Raw genomic sequence first — 24,463 nt, forward strand, 5'->3', positions numbered from 1 at the left:
CCACTGAACACCACAAGAGAATTCTCTACTTTAAAATTTTTGATAGTTAGGTAGAATGCCATTTAGTCTAGAGCTAATGATTCCCCATTATTGACAGCCAGCGTTCAGTGCATCATGAGGTTGAGGGGAAAGGAAATAAACATCTCTGTCAATAGGCATTGTTACATCTTATCCAGTGGAAATGCAGTCAGTAGACATTGTTACTTCTTATCCAATGTAAATGTATTCTTCCCCCTTCGGATAGTGTCCACAGGGGCATATCCTGATCATTAAATTGCTCTATTCTTGATAGAGACTCTCTACATATCTATTATGTTGTCATTCTGGGCAGTTCTCACTTACTTGGTCTCTGTCCTAGGACTCAAGCCTTCTTGAGCTCCAGGACTCTCAACTCCAAACTACTCTATTTCCAAAAGGGGCTCGAATGGGGTCCCCCTTCCTCACTTGGAAACTCTCTCAAGGCAACAAACTGTGCAGAAAAAGGACCTCACTTCAATTATTTCTGGTCTCGCAAGAACCACTATCCTTCACTCAGAAATGTCCAGTGTCTTGAAAAAAGTTTTATGTATTTTTCCCAGGTTTTGGTTGTTTCATCTAGGAGATTAAATTTATTCCTTGTTAATCCATATTGTGCATGTTCACTAGGCTTTAATTGATAAATTGTCAACTGATGCATTAAATTAAACTTATGACTTCTTTTGATAAATTTATCTAAAACTATGTAACTTTGTTGTGATAAAACTAAATCATGTTTGAAATACATATTGTTTTAATTTAAAAATCACATTTAAAAAATTTCTTTAATTGTTATTTCCCCAATACAATTTTTTTTCTACTGTACAGCATGGTGAGCCAGTTACAAATACATGTACACATTCTATTTTCACACATTATCATACTACATCATAAGCGACTAGACATAGTTCCCAGTGCTACACAGCAGGATCTCATTACTAATCCATTCCAAAGGCAATAGTTCGCATGTATTAACCCCAAACTCCCAATCCACCCCACTCCCTTTCCCTCCCCCTTGGCAACCACAAGTCTATTCTCCAAGTCCATGATTTTCTCTGCTGTAGAAAGGTTCAATTGTGCCATATAGTAGATTCCAGATATAAGTGATATCGTGTGGCATTTGTCTCTTTCTGAATTCACTCAGTATGAGAGTCTCTAGTTCCATATATGTTACTGCAAATGGCATTACTTTTGTTTTTTTATGGCTGAGTAGTATTCCATAGTGTACATATACCACACTTTCCTAATCTGATAATCTGTCAATGTCATTTGGGTTTTTCCCCTGTCTTGGCTATTATGAATAGAGCTGCAATGAACATGTGGGTGCATGTGTCTTTTTCAAGGAGAGTTTTGTCTGGATATATGCCCAAGAGTGGGATTGCGGGGTCATATAGAAGTTCTATGGATAGATTTCTAAGGTACCTCCACACTGTTCTCCATAGTGGTTGTACCAGTGTACATTCCCACCAACAGGACAGGAGAGTTACCTTTTGTCCACACCCCATCCAGCACTTGTTATTTGTGGACTTATTAATGATGGCCATTCTGACTGGTGTGGGGTGGTACCTCGTAGTAGTTTTGATTTATATTTATCTAATAATCAGTGATGTTGAGCATTTTTTCACGTGCTTGTTGGCCATCTGTACATCTTCCTTGGAAAAATGTCTATTCAGGACTTTTGCCCTTTTTTCAATTGGGTTGTTGGCTTTTTGGCTGTTGAGTTGTATAAGTTGCTTGTATATTCTAGAGATTAAGCCCTTGTCAGTTGCATCATTTGAAACTATTTTCTCCCATTCTGTAAATTGTCTTTTTGTTTTCTTTTGGGTTTCCATTGCTGTGCAAAAGCTTGTCGGTTTGATTAAGTCCCATTGGTTTATTTTTGCTTTTATTTCTGTTGCTTTTTGAGACTGACCTGAGAAAACATTTGTAAGGTTGATGTCAGAGAATGTTTTGCCTATGTTCTCTTCCAGGAGTTGGTTGATGTCTTGTTATATATTTAAGTCTTTAAGCCATTTTGAGTTTATTTTCGTGCATAGTGTGACGGTGTGTTCTGGTTCCATTGATTTGCATGCAGCTATCCAGGTTTTCCAGCAATACTACTGAAAAGACTGTCTTCCTATTTTATGTTCTTGCCTCCTTTGTCTAAGATTAATTGACTGTAGGTGTCTGGGTTTATTTATGAGTTCTCTATTCTGTTCCATTGGTCTGTCTGTCTGTTTTGGTACCAGTACCACACTGTCTTGATGACTGTGGCTTTGTAATATTGCCTGAAGTCTGGGAGAGTTATGCCTCCTTCTTGGTTTTTGTTTTTCAGGACTGCTTTGGCAATTCTGGGTCTTTTGTGGTTCCATATAAATGTTTGGATTGTTGGTTCTAGTTCTGTGAAAAATGTCCTGGGGAATTTGATAGGAATTGCATTGAATCTGTAGATTGTTTTGGGTAGTATGACTATTTTTATAATATTAATTTTTCCAACTCAGGAGCATGGAATACCTTTCCATTTCTTTTAATCTTCTTTAATTTCCTTGATTAAAGTTTTATAGTTCTCACCATATAAGTCGTTTACTTTCTTAGGTGTATTCCCAGGTATTTTATTTTTTGGGGTGCAGTTTTGAAAGCTATTGTATTTTTTTATTCCTTTTCTAATATTTCATTGTTAGTATACAGAAATGCGACTGATTTCTGAATGTTAATCTTATATCCTACTACTTTGCTGAATTTGTTCATCAGTTTGAGTAGTTTTTGGATTGAATCCTTACTGTTTTCTACATATAGAATCATGTCATGTGCATACAGTGACAGTTGTACCTCTTCTCTTCCAATTTGGATACCTTTTATTTCTTTTGTTTGTCTGATTGCTGTGGCTAGGACTTTCAGTACTATGTTGAATACTAGTGGTGAGAGTGGACATCCTTGTCTTGTTCCAGATTTTAGTGGAAAGGCTTTCAGCTTTTCTCCATTGAGTATTATATTTGCTGTTGGTTTGTCACAAATGGTTTTAATTACGTTAAGGAATGTTCCCTCTACACCCCCTTTGATAAGAGTTTTGATCATGAATAGATGTTGTACTTTGTCAAATGCTTTCTCTTCATCTATTGAAATGATAGTTTTTGACTTTTCTTTTGTTAAAGTGGTGTATGATGTTAATTGATTTGTGTATGTTCAACCATTCTTGTTCACCTTGGATGAATCCCACCTGGTCGTGGTATATGATCTTTTTTTATATGTTGTTGGATTCAGATGGCTAAAATTTTGTTGAGAATTTTTTGCATCTATATTCATCAAAGATATTGGCCTTAGTTTTCTTTTTTGGTGGTATCTTTGTCTGATTTTGGAGTTAGGGTGATGGTGGCATCATAGAATGTTTTGGGGAGTGTTCCTTCTTCTTCAACCTTTTGAAAAAGTTTAAGGAAGATGGATATGAGTTCCTCTTTGTATGTTTGGTAGAATTTGCCTGTGAAGCCATCTGGTCCTGGACTTCTATTTTTAGGGAATGTTTTCATGACATACTCAATTTCGTTTCTAGTTATCTGTTCAGTTGATCGATTTCTTCTTGATTCAGTTTTGGCAGGCTGTAAGTCTCTAGAAAGTTGTCCGTTTCTTCTAGATTGTCAAATTTGTTAGCGTACAATTGTTCATAGTATTCTTTCATGTTTTTTTGTGTTTCTGTAGTATCAGTTGTGACTTTTTCTTTTTCATTTCTTATTTTATTTCATTTTTTTCTCTCCTCTTCTTGGTGAGTCTGACCAGCGGTTTGTCAATTTTGTTTACCTTTTCAAAGAACCAGCTCTTGGTTTGATTGATTTCTTCTATTGTTTTTTAAATCTCTATTTTATTGATTTCCTCTTTGATCACATTTTTTTTTAAACTTTGGGATGATCATTCCTTTCCTTATGAAACGCATATATGCACTTCAGTAATATTAGAATGAATATCTTGACTTTTGTGATCTTGTTTTCAAAGAATTTGATATTATATTTGTAACAAAAACATATAAAAGTTTATTTATAATATTCTAGGGTAAATTTCAGAAAACTATATGTGGCTATATTAAAACCAATTTGAACTGATCATTTGAACATTAAAGGATGTACCTATGTATAAATATTGTTAATAAATTCTCCATATATAACTTTTATACCAAACCCATCTAATTCAGATGTCCATTTAATTATGAATAATATAGATGCATATATTATAAATTATTTTCTGCTTGCTAATTATTTTATTAAAATATGTGATATATGTATGCATATATGTACATATAGGTATAGTCTGTATGCAGCACATCTTTATATTTTAAACTGTGCTTTTTCATCCCCAAATCTTACATTAATTGTAAATATCATTCTAATTCCCAGGATATTTTTTATGTTCCTGAAGAATTATACTACCTGATATTTTACCAGTTATTTAACCAATTAAATGAACCTTGATTTGTTGTCAACATTTCGATATTGAAAGCTTTGGAAATCCCATGACAGAATGTGTCCATCCATCTAGCACGTGGCAAGTTAAAATTTCCATTTATTCTAATTTCCCTTTTGAGGCATATCTAGGAAATGAGCTTTTTACTTTGAATGAAATAGACTATTTTGTGTGTTATATTTCTATTATATTAATAAAATGTTTCATTAATATATCCCTAGGGATTAAATGTGGCAATGAGTAACAACAGCAATGTGAGTGTAAGTAGGTAAGTAAATAAATAAATGACATTTTAATGCTATTTATATCAATAAAAATGACAGCACCCAGAGTCCCAAACCTCTTAGGATATAGCAGATTTTTTCATTTTGTATTATTTCAAATGTATTTTTAACAATACCATTCCTAAACAATCTTGAATTTCCCTTAATGAGCCTACTGTTCTCTGTGAAATGAACACTTACTTTAACTGAGATGAAAATGTTTAAATTTTTCCTTGGAGCAAGGAAATATCTTCCTCTGAAATTACTAGCATATAAAAATAAAAACATTTAATCATGAAATGAAAATAATTCTTAAGCAACTTATATTCTCTTAAGAGTCTGGTCTAATAAATGTTTGTCTGCATTTGACACATGATATGCTAGATATTCTGAAGAAAAGTAATAATAGCAGTGTCATCTTTCATGTTCAGCCTCACTGAGATACCATCTATTTATCAAGAAACCAGAAGCATGGTGGACAGAGCTCAATGCAATTCATATGTGAAAAGGAATATGAAGCAGTGAAGGGAAAAGAGGAAGCTGCAAGACCAAGAATGGATATTGTTTTGTATCACTAAGTGAAAATACAAATATATGACTTGGTATTTATGACATATGCTGAAGACAGAAAAGCATTTAGAGACCTAAACCTCAACATGCATGAAGCAATGAAAGAGAAACCTAGAGGAAAGATTTACACAAAACTCACTTTGGGCACTAAAGGGGTCAATGGTAATAATGCTTTTTATAATTTTATAAAAGATAAGCTTCAGGAGAAAGACAAATCAAGGAAATATATCACACATTCTATTTCTGTCACCAAGGTATTTATTTTTCTGCCCCAAAATACTTATAAAATGTTATAAATATACATCAACCTAGTAAAGAAGGGAGTAGCCATTCAGGGAACAAATCTATAACTAGGTCTTGTTGGAAGACACTTTCTGTCATAAAATGTACTGAGAGTAGCTTTAAACGTAGAAAACTGATGACTACTATCATTCTGTTAACTTTCCGCTATTACTGCTGTTTTGATAGATATGTAACTATCTTGAGTTATGAAACATAAATTTTATATCAAGCAAAGTAATGTCTCTTAGAAATAACCTAGCCATATTTTGAAAACTGTTGCTATAGCATGGGCAATAAAATCCTTAAGTATAATAACTCTATTAAGTGACATAAGCAACTCACCAGAATATGGTCAAAAAGCTTTGCCACCTTCATAAGCACCCATCACTTGATGTCATTTTTACTCTCAAGAGATCTATGGACAGAGACAGAAAAATAAAGAGAACAAGAACAAACTAAGCTTAGGTCAGCTTAACTGGAGAAGGTAGCATAAGATTTTGGTGTTTTTTTTTTTTTTTTTCCAGCTTGGGCAACAGTTAGAGAGATAAAGAGAGGAAAAATATTACACATATATGATGGCTCTCAATTTAGCTGTCTTTCAAAATTGTGTGGTCTTAATAAAACAGATAAGAGCTGTATATATAAATACAATGACTTCAAGATCTTCTGCCTTATCATAAAAGCACTGTAAAGAGATTCAGAGCCAGATTACTCTTAATCACAATATACAATTAAAAATAACAGAGCCAAAATGTTTATTGTTGCGGTTTACATGGACATATAATTAGATTTAAATAAAAGATTTTAATACACATATATATTTATATTTAATGTTTTATATATAAAAACAATATGATTGTATATATTAAAATCCTCTGTCAAAACTAATTTGTGACAACATATCAGCAAATCGACACAAACCTATATATAACCCATTCATCAAACCTTATGTTTTTAGTACCAGTAAAATTCCTAATTCTCCATAAGACAGGCATTCAAATCATCATTTCATTAACCTCAGAGAACTTACTTGACAAACCTAAAGTCACCTAGTCACTAAACAGCAAAAAAGAAACTTAAATCCAGGACTTCCAGCCTCAAGTCTTGGCTGTTTCCTTATATGCTATGCAGGCACTTACTAAATGTCATCTCACAGACAGTTCACCCAGCAGACAATGAGACACTTGAACAAGGTGAGTGGTAAAGGATTCATGATGTTTAATCTGATAGGGGGTGGAGGACATGGAAACATCAAATAATATATGTGTCCTGGGAAAGAAAAGTAATTCAATAGAGGCAAATCACAGGTGGTGAGTGTATGAGATGGAGTATATGAGATGGAGTAGCCGAAGTAGGAGATGAAGGTTCTAGAAAAGGAATTTGTTAAAATATTATGAAAAGGCTTTAAATATAGCCACACACTATAGCAGGAAAAGGTTAACTCAGCACCTCTGGGACCCTGAAACTCTGCACTTGAAGTGAAAGGACAAGTCTTTTTCCTGGCCAACTCCTGGCAGTATCTTTGTGAATTTGGAATATTCTGTGTGATTTTTTTTTATTCTGTTATTTTTATCCCTGAACCCTTCGGCCATGCTATATCAGCCTGACCCGATAAATGTGTCTTAACTCTGTGATTTAAGGTGAATGCCTATTTCTACTGGAAGGTAAGGGGTTATCTGAGAAGCTGAAGACCATGCATACTTATGTGACTGATGCCAATAAAAGTCTGGAAAACAAGCTCCAATGAACTTCCCGGGTTGGCAACGTTTCCCATGTGTTGTCACACATCGTTGCTGGGAAAGTTTAGTAGTTCCCCGTTGTTTCTTTTGGACTTCATCCCCTGTACCTTTTCCTTTGCTAATTTCATTATATGTGATAAATCATAATTGTGATTATGATTTGGACTTCATCCCCTGTACCTTTTTGGACTTCATCCCCTGTACCTTTTCCTTTGCTAATTTCATTATATGTGATAAATCATAATTGTGAGTAAAGAGCATCTCTGAGTCCTGTGATTTCTGCTGGTGAATCACTGACCCTAAGGATGGCACTGGAGAACTTGAGGTCCTCAGTATACAATAGCATTTGATTTTATCCTCTACACAAATGAATATTTTAACAGTATGTATTGAAATAGGGGTTTATCTCCATTCATTTAATAAATTATTATTGAGTGCATTTTATGTAGCCAACCTACTTTAGGCTGTGGGAATTCAACAGTGCAGAAAATAAATATAATTTCTGCCATCAATGTCCATCTGAAAGACAGAGTAAGTAAAGTAAATAATTTAATGTAACATCATATTCCAATATGATTTCTATTTTCCAAAATAAGCAGACTGTGGGTATGTGAAGAAGGTTATATTAGGGAGCACTAATACCCCTAAAGGAATTATTTCTAATAGGTTGTACTTGAAAGGCAAATACTAGAGCTTTCTCCCTCTAAGGTTTTGATTTCAATTAATGCAATATTAGATATGAAGCGGGGTAATAACTAGCAATAAACATTTACATATATATTTATCTTCTGTGATCTTCAGTTATACTTTAAGATAATTAGTATAACTTGTAAATGCATCAGAACCAATCCTGAAATGGATAGGTCAGGAAACTGGAAAATGGTTGGTATCTGCAGCAGGAGAAAAGGGTGGGGTAGTTATTGCAAAAAGGGAAGACAATTCAAAGAACAAGGATGTTGTGAGGCTTTGCAAATAAGCTTTATACATTTCAAAGTATCTACTAGTGGACTGTGCCTGACAAAAGAAAATAAAAATGTAACTTCCACTTAATTCTTAATGCAAAGAAAAAGAAAAATGGGCATTTCCTTTCCACTTAGGATAATTTCTAAGTCCTTTGGATTATTGAATAAAATAAAAAATAAAACTCAATTTACAGTTATTAAGAAGATTAATAATTAATAACCTAAGGGAAATTTTTTAATAATCAAAAAAAGTCTTCAAAGACATAATTTTTAAAGGATGTTGTTGTATTTTATTTGAAAAACTTAAATATGAATGGTTTAATTATTTGTCATATTATTAAAAAAACTGTTTTATTCCTTATTATAGTTCTAGTGACTTCTTTTTCTCAACAAACTCATGATATTTTTTTCTTTCAGAGTTCTGAGAACTGTTTCTATTTATATTTATTTAGTATAAATATATACTTTTTCTATTTATACTTATTTATAAATAGTATTTATACTATTTATACTTGTGAATTTTATTCATATGAACAAACGAAAATTTTAAATTAAGATTAAAGGAAAGGCATGAAAAATTATGTTGTTCTCAATCTTTTCATACATTTTATTAGAATTTATTTTAAAGTTTAACACAACATGCTGGATAAGAAGTCAAGATTATTGACAACATTCTTAACATCTATAAATTTCTATTTTGTCTTTTACTTATTGTATTTATTTTTATTTACATATTTTCAAAAACATTTTAATGTAACTATTTTATTATAATATATTGAATAAAGGAGAGAAATATTCTGTGATATATACATTCCCAAGCCCACTTATTGTTATAACTAAAGAGAAGTTTAAAAAAAGATATTCGTTGAAGACAACTATTCTAAATTCTCTTCCACTAAGAGAAGAGGCAGTGAATATTAAAATATTCTATTGGAAATCACAAAGAAACAACAATCACACTACATATTTTAAATCTAAAAATTAGGAGTTCTTGCTGTGGTACAGTGGGTTAAGTATCCTAGTGCAGCAGCTCAGGTTGCTACAGAGGCACAGGTTCAATCAGTAGCCAAGCATAGTGAGTTAAAGCATCTGGCACTGCTACAGCCATGGAAAAGGTTGCAACTGCAGCTTGGATTCAACCCCTGGCTGGGGTAATGTCCACATGCCACGGGTTTAGCCATAAAAATAAATAAATAAAAATTAGAAACAGACGCATAAAATAAACTTATCATTCCTAATTTTCTCGATTAGTGTATTCATTTATTTATTTGCGTATTTTGTAAAATTACTCATACACATGGAAAAAATTTTAAGCAAAATTTATGTTAACACATCATTGTTACGGGCTGAATTGTGTACTTCCAAAATTTACACGTTTATGTCCTACCACCTTGTGCCTAAGAACATTACTGTTTTTGGAATTAGGGCTTTTAAAGAAGCAATTATGATAAAATGAGGTCTTTAAGGTGGACCCTAATCCAATATGACTGGTGTACTTATAAGAAGAGCAGATCTGGATGCACAAAAAACAGCAGAAACATCCACACACAAAGAGACCATGTGCGGAGACAGAAAGGAGGCAGCATCTGCCAGCCAAAGCGAGAGACCTCAGAAGAAACCCAGCCTGCTAATATATCCATCATGGACTTCTAGCCGCCAGAACTCAGAGAAATAAATTGGTATTGTTTAACCACCAAGTTGGTGATATTTTGTGATGGCAACCATAGTAAACCCACTCAACTATTAAACTGAAAATATTTTTCCTGCAAAAATTCTGTTTAATGTTTTATTATGATTATTAAATAATGCTAATTATCAAGAGATTTCATTTTAATGTAAAAATAGTTGACTATATGAAATATAAAGAGCAAGAGGAAAATAAAATAATCTTATACTCAGATACCTAAAAATAATTATTATTTTTAATATGAAAGTGTAGTACCCAGTGTATTTGGATAATAGGAAAGATTTGAGACATTTTGAAATATTTCATAACTTAGGTCAAACAGGAAATATAAATAGAAATCTCCAAATATAAAGAAAGTAATGCTATATAAACACATTTTAAATCATGAGATAAAGCTAAAGTCATATACAAATAAAAACTTAGAGAATAAAATTATGTTCTATAAAGAAAGTAGAACATTTTACTCATGAACACAGAAAAATTAAATAAAGGCAAATCTAAAAAATAATGTGGGTTCAGTTTCAGAACACAGCAATAAAGCAAATATTGCATCAAAGTGAGTCATATAAATTTTTTGGTTTCCCAGTGAATATAAAAGTTATGTTTACTCTATACTGCTGTCTATTAAGTATACAATAGCATTACGTCTAAGAAAATAATGAACACGCCTTAATTAAAAACACTTTATTGCTAAACATGCTAATGATCATCTGAGCCTTCAAAGATTCATAATCTTTGCTGGTGGAGGGTTTTGCCTTGAAGTTGATGGCTACTGACTGATCAGGTAGTGGTAGCTGAAGACTGGGGTACCTGGTACAATTTCTAAAAATAAGACCACAATGAAGTCTGCCCCATTGATTGTTTCTTCCATTCATAAAAGATTTTTCTGTAGCCTGTAAAGCTGTTTCACAGCATTTATCCATGGCAGAACTTCCTTTCAAAATTGGAATCAATCCTCTCAAATCCTGCCACTGTTTTATCAACTAAGATTACAGAATATTCTGAATCCTTTGTTGTCATTTCAACAATCTTCACAGCATCTTCATGGAGAATACATATCAAGAAACCACTTATTTTTTTGCTCATCCATAAAAAACAACTTCTCATCCATTCTGAGATTATAGAAATTCTGTCACATCTTCAGGCTTCACTTCTAAGTCTAGTTCTCTTGCTATTTGCACCACATCTGCAGTTACTTTCTCCACTGAAGATTTGAACCCCTCAAATTCATCCATAAGAGTTGGAATCACCTTTTTCAAAACTCCTGTTAATGTTCATATTTTGACCTCTTCCCATGAATTACAAATGTTGTTAATGGCATTTAGAATGGTGAACCCTTTCCAAAAGATTTTCAATTGACTTTGCCCAGATACCTCAGAGGAATCACTATCCATGACAGCTGTACCCTTAGGAAATGTATTTCTTAAGTTACTCATTGATCCATAAGCTGGAGAATGGATGCTGTATTTGAAGGATAACAACAACATTCATTTCATTGTACTTCTCCATCAGAGCTCTTGGGTGACAAGGTGCATTGTCTGTGTGCACTGACATTTTGAAAGGAATCTCAGCACTATGTCTCAACACTGAGCTTAAAATACTCAGTAATCCATGTTGTAAGTTGATGTGCTGTCATCCAGGATTTGTGGTTCCATTTCTGGAGCACAGGCAGAGTAGATTTCACACAATTCTTAAGGGCCTCAGTATTTTCAGAGTGGCAAATACTCAAAGGTATCAAGGTCAAGGTACCAGCTGCATGAGCACTTACTGCTTCACTTTGCACTTTACATTATGGAGACATCTTCTTTTCATCAACCTCATGAACCATCCCCTGCTAGCTTCAATTTTTTTTTTTTTTAAAGATTCCTCACCTCTCTTAGCCTTCATAGAATTGCAGAGAGTTAGGGCCTGGTTCCAGACTGGGTTTGGGCTTAAGGAAATATTGTAGCTAGATGATCACATCATCTACTCAAGACTACTACAACTCTCTTCAGGTCAGCAAGTCTGTTTTGCTGTCCTCTCTTTTGTATGTTTATTGGATAAGCACTTTTCATTTTCTTCCAGAACTTTTCCTTTGCATTCAAAACTTGCCTAATCATCTGGAGCAAGAGGCCTAGCTTTTGGCCTATCTCAGATTTGAACATGCCTTCCTCACTAGGCTTAATCATTTCTGGCTTTTAATTTAAAGTGAGAGGCATGTTACTCTTCCTTTCCCTTTGAGGCCATTAGGGGTTATTTTTCTACTGATTTCAATATTATTGTGTCTCAAAGAATAAAGAGTCTCAAGAAAATGAAGAGAGACGGAGGAGATGAAGAGAGTCGGTGAAGAAGTCAGAACACATACAACATTTATCAATTAAATCTGCACTTACATGAGCATGATTAGTGGTACTACATGACAATTACAACAGTAACATCAAAAATCACTGATCACAGATCTAATAAAAATAAAGTTAGAAATATTGCAAGAATTACAAAAATGCAACACTGAGAGAAAAAATATGCAAATGCTGTTGGAAAAATGGTGCTGACAGATTTGCTACTTCAAACATTCACTTTGTAAAATACACAGTATCTGTGAAGTGCAATAAAGCGAAGCACAGTAAAACAAGTATGCCTATATCTAACTCAAGATAATGTGACAAAAAGAAAAACTTAAATAAAATATAATAGAGAAAAATTTTTAAAGAATATATAAATTAATAAGAATACAGAAAATATCAAAATATAAAATAAAACCAAACTTTTATTTTTAGGGAAAATGATAAGTTAATTGATAATTAATGTATTGATATATTATTTTTGATCTCAGTAAATTATAACAAATATAATAAAAGTCTTACAAAATATATTTGGAAACCAAGAATCAAAGTTGACCTTAGAAGAAGAGAATAATCTAAGCAGATGGAATAGAATAAAAAAAGAAAAAAAATTGCCACAGTGCTCATCTGAAAAAAAAATTGATGTAAAAGTAAATAGCATATCATATCAACACATGTATGCCAAAAACAGATGAAATGGGATATGCAAAAAAAAAACCTCTAAAACAAATAATAGAATGAATCCTAATATAAAACACTAATGTGGTGACAAAAGCATAACCAAGATGGGATTACTCTAGAAATGCATAATGGATTTAATATTAATATAACAATTTTTAATATGCCATATTAGACTAAAAGTAAAAAACAGCAGAGTAGAAGTAAATACCTACATAAAAAAAGAATATAAAAATAGAAACATAAAAAAACACATTTCATAACGTCAAACATAGCATTTCACATAATTTCTTACTGACCCAATTAAATAAAGCTTCTCTATTAAAGGAAATATCAAAAATCCTGCAGTAAGCATGTGATTAAACGACAAATTTTGATAACTTTTTGTAAAATCAGAAATGACACACTGGGAGTTCCTGTTGTGGCTCAGTGATAACAAACATAACTAGTATTCCTGAGGGTGTGAGTTAAATCCCTGGCCACGCTCAGTGGGTTAAGGATCCAGCATTGCTGTGAGCTGTGATGTAGGTGGCAGATGCAGCTCTGACCTCATATTGCTGTGGCTGTGGCATAGGTCAGCAGCAGCAGTTCCAATTCTACCCCTAGCCTGGGAACTTCCACTTGCCTGATATGCCTCCCTAAAAAGAAAAAAAAATGACACATTATTCTATTTAACATTATATTGATGGGTCACCCAGTGTAATAAATACAAGTAAATATTAAATCAAAATAAATAAAATGATATTTTTCAACATGTATAAATTTATAATTCATATTAATGTTTTAAATCCAGGTAAATAATTAGAATTTATAAGCAAATTTAGCTAACTTACTAGATATAAATAAATATACAAAAACAACTTTATTTTTAAATACTAAAAAGTTAATAAAGAAAAATATACTGACTTTTTAATAGCATCAAAAACACCACATTCTATGAATAAGTCAAAAAAAACCCTTACAAAACCTCTATACTGGAAATAATAAAAATAACAGTAAAATTGAAAACAAGTAAATGCAAAGATAGATCATCTTCATTACTTAATCAATGTTGGGATACAATTTTATTCATGTTGATCTTTGGATAACATGAAATCCCAATGAATATCCCAGCATATTTGTATTATGTGGAAATTAACAAGATTATTTATGAAAAGTGTAAAGAGCTAAAAAGATCTTGAAGAAGGACCAACATGGAGAACTCTGACTTCCAGACATCAAGACTTATCAAGGATCAGTAATTATGACTGTGTTATAATAGTTTAAGGGTAAATAATTAAACCACTGATTGAATTAAGAGTCCCAAAATAGTGCCACACATGTATGGATTACTGATTTATAATGAAGGTGGCATCACAGGACACATGGGAAAAATCAGACGTTTCAATAATTATTGCTGAGCCAACTAATTAGACATATCGGGAAAATAAAATACCACAAAAGTAAATGCAAAGACTATCTTGATATATACACAAAAATAACTTTGATCACAAATACTGCTGGAAAAGGTAAATATACATACAAATTTTGGAATATAATATAGAAGCATTTGTACATGTCTTTGCAAAGGCTAAATAACTGGACACAAAGAGCACTAAATACAAAAGGTTGATAAATTCAATTGAGTTAAAATTAGAAAATTGTTTCATCCAAAAACAATTCACAAAGAAACATAATTTTGTTTTTGTTTTTGTTTTAAGGCTGTACCTGTAGCACATGGAAGTTCCTGGGCTAGGGGGAAGAATTAGAGATACAGCTGTCGGACTCCATCACAACCACAAGAATGCTAGATCTGAGCCACGACTGTGACCTAAGCCGCAGCTTGTGGCAACACTAGATCCTTAACCCACTGTGTGAGGCCAGGGAGTCAACCTGTATTCTCATGGACACTATGTTGGGTTTTTAACCTGCTGAGCCACAACAGGAACTCCGAGAACAGAACTTTTTTATAATAGATAATATAAGTAGCATGGGACCTGTTCCAGAATACATAACTTCAAGTAACTAATAAATAGACAAATATGTTACCCAAAAAATGGGAAGGCAATGGAAAAAGTACTTCACAAAAAAAGGCTTTGTAAATCCAAAATATATGAAGAGATGCACACCCTAGTCATCAGTAGAATGTGAAAGGAAACAACTATCATTAACACACCTTGATGTGGAATTTTTTTTTTAATTAAGACATAAAAATACCAATATTACATGAGGATATGAAATAAAAAACTCTTAGACATTGCTGATGGGAAGTGTAAATTTGGAAAACTCTTTGACAATGTCTAATGAAGCATAATACACATCTCCTGCCATTACTTCCTGAACTTTACTGGACCTCTTGACTTCGCCGTGATGACACCCTTGATTTGCCTACATTGGTTGTACTCTTGGAAACACATTTCTTTCCTCTCAAACCCCTCCTATTTATACTTAACTCTTGGTTATTCACTTTAAAATGCTGTTTTAATATTCTTTTTTTTTTTTGTCTTTTTAGGGCCATACCCACAGCATATGGCATATGGAGGTTCCCAGGCTAGGGGTCAAATCAGAGCTGTAGCTGCCGGCCTATGCCATAGCCGCAGCAACACCAGATCCAAGCAAGGTCTGTGACCTATACCACAGCTCACTGAGAAAGGCCAAGGATCAAACCCTCATTTTATGTATACTAGTCGGGTTTGTTAACCGCTGAGCCAGGATGAGAACTGCCTAATATTCTTAACTAAAATGTTTAAAAGAGATCTGAAGTATTTGCCACAGATTACCAATAACTTTTTTTAATTACTCAAATGAATTTATCACATCTGTAGTTGTATAATGATCATAACAATCTGATTTCACAGGATTTCCATCCCACAGCCAGCCCAAGCACATCCCTCCACCCCCCAAACTGTCTCCTCCGGAGACCACAGCTACACAAAACAAATCAGAAAAAAAGATCTTACTTTAATATGTTGGAGAAAAAATGTCATTTTTTAAGCTAATAGTTCGCAAGGCAGCATATATATTCCTTAAGAGCAATAGCATAGATGTCGGGCCCCATGGGGGCCAAACCTCAATTCTAATATGTTTTGATTCATATTTCTGAACTGGGGAAAATTACTTAATCAAATTATTTATCAATGTGGCCTTCACTGGAACTTGGAGGAGAGTCTGGAGCAAACTGGAAAGAGTAGGTGATCCCACAATAAGAAGTTTTGTTTCTTGATGTGAATGACAAGGTGTGCTCACATTGTGAAATATATACATCTGCAAAGTTATAATTTTTGGATACTTTCCTACAATAAAAGTTTATTTAAAAATAAATTATTTCTATACACATAAGGAGCCCATCAAGTTTCAGTATGTTCACCACTTTAAACTCCAGCTCTGTGGCATCTCTCTGTGCCCACGTTTGAAAATTTGGGAAAAGAGAATCTGATCCATTGCTCAAATTTGGAGCAATTCCAATTCCAAGTTCCCAGTGAGAGAGGCAGGGCTAATATGATTAGCAGCACTAACAGAATCTTCTGACTGGTTCCCGGTATATCAGTTCCCGAGAGATGCCTGGGATGGTAATAATGTTATCAAGAATAAATGGTGGACGTGTGGGATGGTTGAAAAACACGAGATGCTCACATCATTGAATGCTTATCAACAGACACCTGTTAATTATTTTAGATATACTCAATCTTATAATATATAAAAAGCAGTATGTTTAGCGAATATGATAAATATTCTAGAATCCAATGAAAACAAAATATTAATTTTTGGGCAATATTCACAGGCAAAGGTCTCAGCCTTCCTTCAGAGCAGCATAGCAAATACCTCTGCAGCAAGTACTCCAAGGAAGTGCCTTGCCTCCCTATATATACTACTATACATAAACTATATAAACTGCAGGGAACTTGGAAGAAGACCAAAAGACACTCATTTGAGTAGTTGGTTTTATAACAAAGGTACATCTCTAAGTGGAAATATGAATTTATTAATTTAAAATTTAGTTACAGAGGTCTTGGGTTCTTCTTTTACCTAATTCTGTAGATGTATTAAATTAGACAAGAGGAGAGAAATTAGCCTCCAGGGACACCCAGATTTGTCTCTCCTCAGACCATGCTCATCCTTGGAGGATCAGGATATGCTTACTGGATATACTTACATAAAAATTCCAGTTGATATCAGGTTGTAACTATTTCCACAACATTGCTTATAAATGGAAAAAGCAGTTTTCTTGCACCTGGGTATAGCATACTAACTGACATACCTACATCACCACTTTATAAGCAACCATACTTTGTAAGTAACTACCTTTAAACTTTCTTTTTCAACTTCCTCCTTACCCTGGATAGACATTTTAAATATTTTTAGTTCATTATAAATTTATTTTATGCTATTTATATTTAATTTAATTTTAATATTAAAGTGATATAATATTTATAAATGCTTTATATATTGCATCATTTGCCTAGCTGTCCTATTTTTCATTTTTGAATTTTCTCAAGTAGCTTTAGCTTTTACTAAAACAAATTATTGTAATTATTTTTGAAGTATTTTCCAGTTTTTTTGATACATTTTAATTTTTTTCATGGTCAAAGTATATAATTTTGTTTTTAAATTATGGATATAACTAAATATGTATATATTTTAATTTTTTTGGATTATTTAAAACCTCATGGGGTCCTATATGCAATGGACAAATGTGACATTTAAAAATACTCAACTGGAGTTCCCGTTGTGGCACAGTGGTTAGCGAATCTGACTAGGAACCATGAGGCTGCAGGTTCGATCCCTGCCCTTGCTCAGTGGGTTAAGGATCCGGCATTGCCATGAGCTGTGGTGTAGGTTGCAGACGCGACTCGGATCCCGCGTTGCTGTGGCTCTGGCGTAGGCCGGTGGCTACAGCTCCGATTGGACCCTTGGCCTGGGAACCTCCATGTGCCGCGGGAGTGGCCCTATAAAAGGCAAAAAGACAAATAAATAAATAAATAAATAAAAATACTCAAGTTAAAATCCTCGAATCACCTATGTTTTAATTTGAGGTAGCTCTTAGAAATTCCGCTACTGCATAAAATAATAATAACCAATAATAACAATAAAACTTACAATAATAAATACTTAGTGATTATTACTCTTTCAAGCCTGTGTCTTCCAAAAATCCCTATGCTGAAACCTTAACTCTGGTACTTGGAGGTGATCAGGGCATGAGGATGAATCCTACATGAATGGGACTAGAGATGTTAGAAATGAGATCCAGAGAGTTCCCTCTAATTGTCTCTGCCATGTGAAGATTCTGCAACAAGGTGCCATCCATGAACCAGGAACTGAGCTCTCACCAGACTCCAAACCTACCCATGGCTTCCAGCCTCCGTAATTGTGAGAAATAGGTATCTCCTGTTTAAAGTCACCCAGTCTATGTTATTTTTTTAATAAAAGCCTGAACAGACTAGGCCCAGTTTTAAGGATTCTAGTTGAGTATCTGATATAATCTCCAAAATACTTATCTGGATATTATTATTAGGACCATTTAATGGATACATGAACTAAGGACAGAGACACTGAGAGATGAATTTCTTCAGGTTCACCTAATTAGAATATATTAGAACCAGAACTTGATCCCAAGGTGCCTGAGTCTATTGCATCTTCCTTAACTAATATGCATGGCACCTCCCTATCTTAATTAGCACAGTTTTTCTGCTAAATAGGGATAGAGGAGACTTCATTAAGTATTAAGAGAAGAGAAAGGGGAGAAGGGAAAGTGTCCTGAAGGGTACAGTCAGTGTAGGCAAGTCAATGTGGCCCATTGCTAAAAAAAAATCAATAGGTGTAACAAAACCAAAGAGAAGTAGAGAGATGAGTCCAGGAAGTTTCCTGCCTGTCATCTTTCTCTGAGTTCAAAAAATATGCCCTGGGCTTGTCTTATTTTCACATCAATTGAAAAAAGAAAGATTAGCAGAGAAGAGAATCATTTCTAAGAATGAAAACAATGACCAAGAGTAGCATAAAACTTTAGCAGGAATGGGATGGACAGAGTTAAAGCAAACTAGGACAAAGAAAAATCCAAACTCTAAGAGTGGAAGTGCTTAACTGCCAGAGGGAAATGGTATCCTGGGAGACAAATAGGTAGAACATAAGGCAAAGAGAGGAAGAGAAAAGCCTGGGGGCAGAGGAAAGAGCATGAGTACCTATGCAGAATAGAGAGAGAATAAGAAAGACAGAGAAATTAGTATCTGATATAAATGAAAAGAAGAGCAGAGTAAAAGAAAATTGATTCAACCAGAATTCTAAAAGATGACAATGAAAGAGTTACATTTGAAGATCCAAATGAAAATATACTTAAATATTACAAATAAACTTATAAGTCATTTACTTACAAAATTTGAAATAATTTTACCAGCTAATTTAACTTTTTTTTAGAATTACCTATACAAGGAAATAAGGTACACGTCAGATGATAAACAAAGGCAAATTTAATATAGACAGGAATCTTCAACATGCTATTTGAAAGGTACTATTCAAGAAGAGCTTATTTTTCAAATATTGTTTTACATTTTAACTGTGGAAAATATATATAACTTAAAATTACCATTTTAGACATTTCTAAGGATACCAATTCTACTGCATTAAGTATATTCACACTGTTGTACAACCAGCATCACCATCCATCTCCAGAACTTTTATCATATTGCAAAACTCTAAGCTACACTAAGTTCAATTTTTACAAAATTTTATACATATACATACTTATGTCATTTGAGAATTATAACTAGGAACCCCAGCCCTTCACTAACTGGGCCTAATTTAAATCCTAAACAGTTTTCTTCTCTTCACCCAAATAAAAAATATTTACTCAATTCTCTTAAGAAGCTTTTTATTTTTTTTAAACAACAAATGCTTCAATAGAGAGAAATTAAAAACAGAAACATTTGGGGTTTTAAAAAATAAAGAAGAAATTATTATTTAAAATTAATAAATGAAAAATTGAATACATGATAAAAATTGATTCTGGATCATATCAAGACCTAAGTGATACAACATTTCCATATGTCTTTGCCAAGTAGCAAATTGTTTGGGATAGCTAAAAATAGCAGTATCAAGGAAACTATCAATTTTTGAAATTTTCAAGGCAAATATAATGGACTTTGTATCAAGTAGTATGAATAGCATAATGATTTTCTCTGTATATGGGTCTTTCTGTTTATCATTAGAACTGATCCTTTCCAGAACTTCATTTCAGTGAAGCTCAATTTAGCTTAGGACTATCCAAATATATCTGTACATTTCTGTGAGATTTATCCAATTTTAGACTTAATGATGATTTATTTTGGGGTTAACACATGCGAACTATTGCATTTGGAGTGGATAAGCACTGGGACCCTGCTCTATAGGACAGGGAACTATATCTTGTCACTTGTGATGGAACATGATGGAGGATAATGTGAGAAAAAGAATATATATACATATGTATGACTGGGTAACTTTACTGTACAGCAGAAATTGATAGAACATTGTAAATCAAGTATAATAGAAAAAATAAAAATCTTAAAAAAATAAAAACTAAAGGCTATAAATTCAACTGAATGAGCAGACATTTGTTGATATTTTAATCAACATAAGAAGAATATTTGACTTGGAAAAATTTAATTACTGTTTATAATTTGGTATGAATGCTGCTTATATGACATCTTACATTATCAAAAAACAGCAAACACAAACATGTAAACATAATCTTCCTTATTCTGTACTGTGACTTCCATGTTAGAAAAGAATAGGTAACAACAATCACCTTACATTTCAGTCATGATAATTTGAGTCTTTGTTCTATTTTTGAATTTATACACATAAGGAACTGCCTTGGTATAACATTTCTATTTATTGAAACTGCAATCACAAAACATTGACATCCCTTGGGTAGTAAAACAGTATGAGAAATTACCATTACCTTAACTTTAATTATAAAAACACAATCATTTTAAGAACTTGTCCTTAGAGTAATTGTTATACTTCAATATCAAAATCAGTGCATTGTGTCTAAAAGAAAATGTGTTTCACTGCTAGCTTAGCAACTATATTAAAAAAGTAGATAACACATTTACAAAAGATACTATGGAAAACAATTTTACACTTTTATAAATTATAAATAACAGGGCTAATCTGTTACTAATATAATACATAAACATATTCTAGATGAACATTAAAGACAATTAGCATAGGAAAATATATAAAACTGATTTACTATTAAGGGAAATGAATCCATGACATTTTTTAATCTAGAATGAGGCAACTAAAATTATATTTAGATTAAAAACATGATCATTAAAAATGTTGATAAGTTTTTTTAGATTTGGGAAAAGAACACTTTAAGGAGCACTGCAGTTGAAAGATTATGTTTAAGATTTATTATTACAATTTCATTAAACATAATGTAGAATATGGGAATTGAGGTATTTCATTTAGTTCAAGCATCCATTCAAATGTAGCCACAATTTATACTCTAAAGTGGATTGAGTAATTAGCAAATTTATTTTGGGATACCTATCCACAAAACTCAATTTGGTTTGTTTTCCATGTACTGAGACTGAACCATTGCAAAAAATACCAGGATGGTAAGATATGTACATACATTTTATTTATAACATATATGACTACAAGTCATATAAATCACACAATGCAAATTTATTTCTTCTTGTAAGTCTCCGAAGGAAAAAAACTGTTAAAAAGTTATGTTAAGACAGAAAGCAGAAAAGTAATTTTCAAGTAAGATATTAAACCATATATCCAAAATATTAAGTTTTTCACCTTATTTATATGATACTGAATATAAAAAAAAATAATTGTGCTGTTAACAGTATTTGGGTGATTTCCGTAAGGAACAGTAGTAGAAAATAGCTAAGAAAAACTATTATCCTTTCCAGTGTTAATTTTGAGAAGTTAACATAATGTGGATGTCTCTCCATCACTTTATAAATTCTAGGGATTAATACAGGGCTTTGATTCCTTTCATGTCAATCAAATCTCTCATCTTTCTCTAACGATAAATTCAACTTTATTAAGAAATTGATGTGTTCCTTCAATCACTTGCCCTTTGGGATTTTAATTATTTTTCTTGTTCCAATTGTGTCAATTTTCTTTCGAGTCTTCAGTGGTTCACTAATTTTAACATTGATTACATTCATAGATGGTATAGAAATAGTTTATGCTGCATACAGTTGTAAAACATTTTACATTTTCTCCTAAATAATTTCCTGAAAATATTGATTTAAATACAATCTGAAGAACTGAGTTCACTTGGCAGGTAAGTCTTCATTTATTGATTCAGTATTTTCTGCTCTTTTATGTTGAACACAGTGCATCTTTGAAAACATCAAAAATCTGATTATTATGGGCACTCATCCCTAATGAAGGCTCAGATTTGTAGTTACTTACTTCACTATGTTTAACTCATAAGACTAAGTTATAAAAGCTAAAATTGAATTATTTCTAGAACTAAAAAAGAAAAAATAGCTTTATTTTAAATTATGATCAACTCAAACCATTTTCAAATTTACCTATTCTATGATTAAATAATATTCACTGTATTATTTCCTAATTATGTATGCATATCCTGACACTTTTTAGGCTTTCATTTTTATTGTTATATTTAAGAAATGTATTATTTTCATGAACAACATTCACTTATTCCTTCTTTCATTAAACAAATATTTATCGACCACTTATAATGTACTAGATATTGTTCTAGGTACAGAGGTTACAGAAGTAAACAAGATTAACCTTGATATCTTTATATTTTTTCCTAAGATATTCCTCTTTTTTAAAATTTTTTGTTCTTTTTGTCTTCTTGGGGCCACACTCACAGCATATGAAGGTTCCCAGTCTAGGGGTAAAATCAAAGCTGCTGTCCTGTGTCACAACCACAGCAACTTGGGATCTGGGCTGCATCTGTGATCTACACCAAAACTCACAACAATGCTGGATCCTTAATCCACTGAGCAAAGCCAGGAATTGAACCCGTGTCCTCATGTATACTACTCGGGTTTGTTAACCACTGAGCCGCAATGGGAACTCCTATTTTTTTCCTAAGAAGTTCTTAATTTAAGTTAACTAGGACATATCTTTGGGACATATCTTTATTGTTTGGCATTATAATACAATGAATGACCTCAATATTAAGCTAAGGTCTTGATACATGAGTTCCTAATATTTTTATTTTATTTTACATTTGTTTCTCTTTAAGTATATCATCTTTCACCACACATCTTTTTAATATATATATCAAGTAAGTATATTTTTAAAACTAAGGAAAGAAAAATTTCATTGCATATACCTACAAAAATTAATAGAGGCACAAAAATTATGCAAAGCCAGCAAAACTAGAAAAATTAATGTGCTGATCCTAACCAGATTTGCAAAAAATGCAAACACTGCAGTTTTTATATCACACAGTTTAAAGAGATAAATTTCAAGAAAAGAGCAGTGCTTTTTTTCTTATAAAAGTATTAGTAAGCTTAAATAATTCTGGATACCAAAATACTCATAACAGCAAAATATACAGAAAACTTGTGTCAGAGATTTTGTATTTTCTTAAATAAGATACACATTTTCCAAATATGTTTGACGTAAGAATATGTGTGTGTGTGTGCATGCATGTGCACGCATGTGTGTGTGATAGGACCATTACTATTCATATTATTTACAAATACTACTAAACTTAAATACAGGAGCATATAGTTTTCAACAATGCATGTTACAACTTAACAACTTAAGGCTCATTAAATTACTTTTGTGTTTAAGATAGAAAATCTAATAATATAATTAGTTACAAAAACACAGTTACAAATTAGAAACTAAGATAGTGATGCTATAAGAATATTTTAAAGGAAGCCACATCTACATAATAAAACAATAAACTAAATAGCTAGGCAAGACTTCATGATTGGTAAATAATATAAGAGGACTTAAGCATGCTATTAAATGCAGATTTTTTTTGAACAAAGAAAGGGAAGAAATTATCTTTAAAATTTACACTCATGTGAGGAAGATATCTGCTCTTAAGTTTACACTTAGAAAAAGTGTTTTATCGGAGTTCCCATTATGACTCAGCAGTTAACAAACCCAGCTAGCATCCATGAGGATTCGGGTTCCATCCCTGGCCTTGTTCAGTGCGTTAAGGATCCGGCATTGCCATGAGCTGTGGTGTAGGTCGCAGACATGGCTTGGATCCTGTGTTGCTGTGGCTGTGGTGTAGGCCAGCAGCTACAGCTCTGATTAGACCCCTAGCCTAGGAACCTCCATATGCTTCAGGGGGCGGCCCTAAAAAAAAGAAAAAGTGTTTTATCACAGCTCTCTACATGATTTTGTTTACATAGAAACTTTTAAAATACAACTGATAAACTGCTAAAGATAAAAATAAGATTAATATTGTAAGAGATATTTATCCAGAAGTGGTAAAAGAGTAATAACCTGAAATATATATGCTATTAAACAACAACAGATAAGTCTTTCTTCCTCTAAAATTAAAATTTATCAGATTACTGATATAAAACTTGTA

The sequence above is a fragment of the Phacochoerus africanus genome, chromosome 3, assembly GCF_016906955.1.
Source record: "Phacochoerus africanus isolate WHEZ1 chromosome 3, ROS_Pafr_v1, whole genome shotgun sequence".
NCBI classification, from domain to species: Eukaryota; Metazoa; Chordata; class Mammalia; order Artiodactyla; family Suidae; genus Phacochoerus; species Phacochoerus africanus.